Here is a 4,835-nt window from a genome sequence, read left to right on the forward strand (position 1 = left end):
GCTCCACTCCGGGCAGACTCTCCCGGCTGGGCTGCTGGTTCGGCTTCCTGCTCAGGGTCCAGGCTCCCCGGCACCCGGGGTCCAGCCCCTCCTCGGGGCTGAAACTTGTCCGGGTGCCTTTGGGGTGCAGCCGCGGGGCGTGCAAGCCTGGCCCAGTGGGGACCTGGCTGACCACTCCCCTCTCAGCGAACCTGTCTCCCAGGCTAGGGATGGGGTGGAGATGGCAGGGACAGCGTGGCCTGGTGGTCGGTGGTCTCTCACACACCCCTTGGCCACTCTGGTCTCTGCTCCTACTGGCTGCTGGACGTGACCTGTTGGGCATGGGCCCTGGTGTTGGAGCTGAGCCCCCATCCTGTGCCTGCCCTGGCCGGATGGGTGCAGCAGCCCCCGCCCCACCTGCAGGGTCCATGCCTTCAGAGAGGTGGCAGGTGAGGAGGGATGGGGTGTGGGCACCAGGGCTGGCCTGCTGCCTGGGATGCCTTAGGCGTGGACATTGGCACCTGCTGAGACAGCCCCGCTGGCTGTGATGGGAGGTGGAGAGCTGGAGCTGTCAGCTGAACCTGACATGCACAGGGCTGGCCTTCCTCCTCCTCTTGTCAATTCCTTCCTTAAAAAATCAACATCTACTTTTTACAGCTGTCGGCGTGGGCTGGCTGAAGGCTGCCACCTCTGCCCTGTGACAGCTTGGCTCTTGGGAGAGGCGGGTGCTGAGGAGACAGCGGTGTGGGCATCTGATGGGACCCGTTTCCTAAAATGATGAGGTTTTGTTTGCAGGTTGTTGTTCCTGCTGCCGTGTGTGTGTGTGTGTGTGTGTGTGTGTGGCTGGGCATGTGGTGAGGGGTGTTGTGGGGCAGAGAGAAGGTGAGCAGGTCAGTGGGGTGAAGTGGTCCCAGGGGAACCCCAGCAGGCTTCCCCTTTGAAGGACAGGGGATCTGGAGGGGACAGGGGCCCTGGGGTCCCCTCTGCCAAGTCCCCACAGGGAGAAGCCCGGCGATGGTACATTCAAGAGCTGTTGTGCTTGTTGCTCTGTTCCCTGACCCGGTCAGCGGGGGGAGGGGAGCCCGGTGTGTGCACGGAACAGACCACAGAGTCTTCAGGTCGTGGCTGAGGCCGTGCGTACGAAGGTACTTTTAAGGTCAGTCTGTTATTAGACCACCTCGGGGAGGTGGGCAGTGGCCAGACTGACGCTGAAAGGACAGGGCCAGTTTCTGCTGGGACGCTGCACCCTCCACCTGGGGGTCTTTGTTCCTGTCATTGCTGACAACCGCGTTTGTCTGAATTGCTGAAGTGTCTGAAGTTGGCAGACTTTTTAGGTACTTGGCAGTTAAAATGAGACTTTTTGGAAAAAAATCTGGATACTATAAGAATGTAAAGATGCCCACACGCATGCAGATGTATCTGTAATTATTTTTAAGTCCTCACCCGAGGATATTTTTTTCCATTGATTCCTAGAGAGAGTGGAGGGGGGAGGGAGAGAAACATCGATGTGAGATGAGAGAGACACATCAACTAGTTGCCTCCCACTCGAGCCCCCACTGGGGCCAGGGATCCAACCTGCAACGGAGGTACATGCCCTTGACTGGGAATCGAACCTTTGACCCCTTGGTTAGCAGGCCACCACTCTGACCACTGAGCCACACCGGCCAGGGCACAGACGTAGCTTAATTGTGCTGATTCCCTCTTCCCTTTCAGGGTGACCTCTTGGTCTGACAAGCAAGTGGACGTGTGTAAAGGGCTGTGGTCAGTTACCGGTTAGAGCAGTGGTTCCCTCGGCGGGGGCACACGTCCCACAGGGGGGCGATTTGATTTTTAAGGGGGGCAATTCGAGAATGAGTTATTAACAGTGAATTTTTTTGCATTTCTTATGGTTCTAGTGCCTCATATACAGTCTATAAACATATATTATGACATCCTTAGGCATTTCAGTTCTCTGTTATATGTTTTGAAACTTTATTTGCTATTTTTTCATATCACCTCATATTATTATTATTACTGTTTTAACGATTTCTTAGTGATTTCTTCCTCAGTGCTTCAGCTGTCCTTTTATTTTTCTCTTTCATGGATGCCATGTCCTTTGGAAACTTGTTTAGACCAAGTTAAAGGCCTTTTAGGCTCCCTCCGCGTGACCAGGAGTTCACTTTTTGAATAATAAGAATTCTATGTCACAGGTGGGCATCAGGGTCTTAGAGGTGCTTAGGTGGGGCACGGCCAAAAGCATGTCGGGAGCCACTGTGTTGAAGGAATGCCTGTCTCACCTTAATCGCCACCAGAAAGCGCCTCGTGTAGCAGCTCTGGTACCCCAGTTACATCCCGGCCCCACGGTCCCACATCGGGTTCTCACCGACTCACTGCTTCACTCGGTCACGCACAGAACAAACTCCTTAAAGCTACCGCCGTGCCAGGCGCTGCCCTGGCCAGGCCTCCATCCCGAGGAACCAACCGGCTGACCAGTGGGAGAGCCCCCTGGGAGCGGGCTCAGCGCTGATGCCCGGCGCTCCCAGGTCAGTGGTTCCCTTCCCTCCCCATCGGGCCATTCCTGGCTTCATCTCATTCCACAGTCTGCCTGGAATGCTGACCTCTGAACTTTCCAGAAAGTTGCTGGTTGGAATAGAAAATGTCTGCACAGGGACAGCACCAGGCCCCTGGGGGACCGAGCAGCCAACTTTGCAGGGGTGTGTGTATGTGTGTGTGTATGCGTGTATGTGTGCGTGCGTGTGCATGTGTGTATGTGTGTATGTGTGTGTGCGCGCACACGTGCGCCCCTAGGACCCTGAACCCGGCTCTCCCTCTCCCCATGCCCACCTCCCTGATGGGTGTGGAGTCCCAGCCGGCCGCTGAGTGAGGCAGGGCTGTAGAGAAAGGAGGGCGGGCGGCCAGGGGGCACAGAGAGCCGGGGACAGACTGAAGACGCAGGCCGCAGGGTACTGGCTATTTCTCAAGTCCTCAGCACAACAGTGCGCGTGTTTCCAGGAATGGTGGGTTGGAAAGATGCTCTGTGCGCGTCACTCTTGCTCTGCTTCTTGAGGCGTAAGACACCGTGTGGCCAACCCGTGAACAAACTGAGACGAACAGGATCTGTTTGAAGAGCCAGTGCGATGAATGCATAGACGCTCCCCTGGGCTTCATATCCCACAGGTCGTTATGGGCCTGAGACTGAGGTCACCCGGTGCGACTGAGGCCACCGGATGCCAGGGCCGCGAGGGGGCCAGGCCAGCCGCGCGGCAGCAGAGGCAGGTGCAAGCCCCCGACAGTCGCCAGCAGGTAGTTATGAGGTGTTCAGTGCGAACTGTTTGAGGAGACGGAAGTCATGAGACTGATCTCCACGGAGGACCTGGACGACAGAGGCGGCCACCTGCCCGGGCACAGCAGAGCCAGGCCAGGGCGGGTCTGGGCAGACCAGGTGTCATGGAGATGCCGGTGACTAGAGTCATCGGAAAGGACTGCCATCCCAGTTTTATGAACTGGGTGGAATGGTTTAGGGCCGTTAATTTAAATTTCACGACGGTTCTCTCTTTTTTTAAATACATTTTTTTTTTTTAATTTCAGAGAGGAAGAGGGAGGGAGGAAGAGAGAGAAACATCCATGATGAGAGAGAATCATTGATCGGCTGCCTCCTGCACGACTGGGGATCGAGCCCGTATGAGCCCTGACCAGGAGTCCAACTGTGACTTCCTGGTTCATAGGTCGATGCTCAGCCACTGAGCCATGCTGGCCGGGCACGACATTTCTCTTTTAATTAAAAAGAAAAACAAAACATTAGCGAACAAAGGAAGTCTGTAATATTTGGATGAGAGTGCAACAGGACAAGGAGGTGTCGTCCTTCATCTCAACCTGCTTTGTCTCCTTAGATGATGTCACACACACAGCTTTCCCTTCCCACCAGGAAAGAATACGCGCGCAGTGCCATAAACCAGCCCGTCCCGGGCCGGGGAACGGGCAGCGTGGCGGCTGCAGGTCACAGCCCTGGGTCGCGTACTTGAAAGTTGCTAAGAGACCGGGTCTTAAACGTTCTCATCACAAGGAAGCGACGCATCGCGCTGGGTGACTCAGCAAAGGTGAAGGCTGTGTTTACAGTGCGGCAGGTGGAACACGGTGCGGCGAACCTCCCGCCAATTAATAGCGCGTTAATTGTTTGTTTAAGAACAGCTCATGAGGTGCGACCTGGACGGAAAATGTACCTTCCACGAAGGGCTTTCTCCCTGGAAAGGAAAACTCTCGCAGGTGTAATTCAGAGCGTTTTCATTTCCTTGGGGCCCATCTCCCTGGCTAAGGGAGGGCGCAGTGCGGGGCGGGCGGGCTCCCCGAGGCGCGGCAGAGGCCACTGTCCGGTCTGAGTGAGTGCTGGCCGCTCTGGAAGCTTCCGGCTCACTGCTGCCTGCCCGTGCCCTCCCCGTGCAGGAGGCGGCTGTGGTAGGGCCCTGGGACTGCAGGCGGCTGGCACACGGATGGAAGGTGCTCAGGTATTTGTGTTGGAAACTCACCGATGAAATCAAACAATTGACAGCGTGGTGCTCGTCTTCAAGGCAGTAGAAAGGGAAGGCCACGCACCGATCGCTCTGGGCCTCCGTGGGCAGAGGAGGGCGGAGAGCCCAGGCTCTGAGGGGCCCAGCCGAGGTTCCCAGAGGGCCCATCTGAGTGTGAGGCGCGTGGGCTTGGCGGGAGCAGCCTGGGGGAGCCTCAGCAGGCCCGTGTGGGCATGTCCACGGGCCGCCATCAGAAAAGCCGGGGCCTGGGAGGGTGGGTGGTGGGGCCAAGAGAAGATTCTCTGGGACTGAGGCTGAGGCCCAGTTGCCCTGGACCCTGAGCCCTGGAAGGACTCGGGACTCAGGTGGGGA

General features: G+C 57.0%; 1 protein-coding gene across 7 annotated transcripts in view; it reads left to right on the forward strand.

Moving 5' to 3' along the window:
* PDE10A (phosphodiesterase 10A) overlaps window positions 1-4,835 on the forward strand; it is a 216,532-nt gene that overhangs the window by 100,063 nt on the left and 111,634 nt on the right. The gene's annotated exons all lie outside the window — the stretch shown is intronic.

This window comes from Myotis brandtii, unplaced genomic scaffold, assembly GCF_000412655.1.
Source record: "Myotis brandtii unplaced genomic scaffold, ASM41265v1 scaffold1077, whole genome shotgun sequence".
NCBI lineage: Eukaryota > Metazoa > Chordata > Mammalia > Chiroptera > Vespertilionidae > Myotis > Myotis brandtii.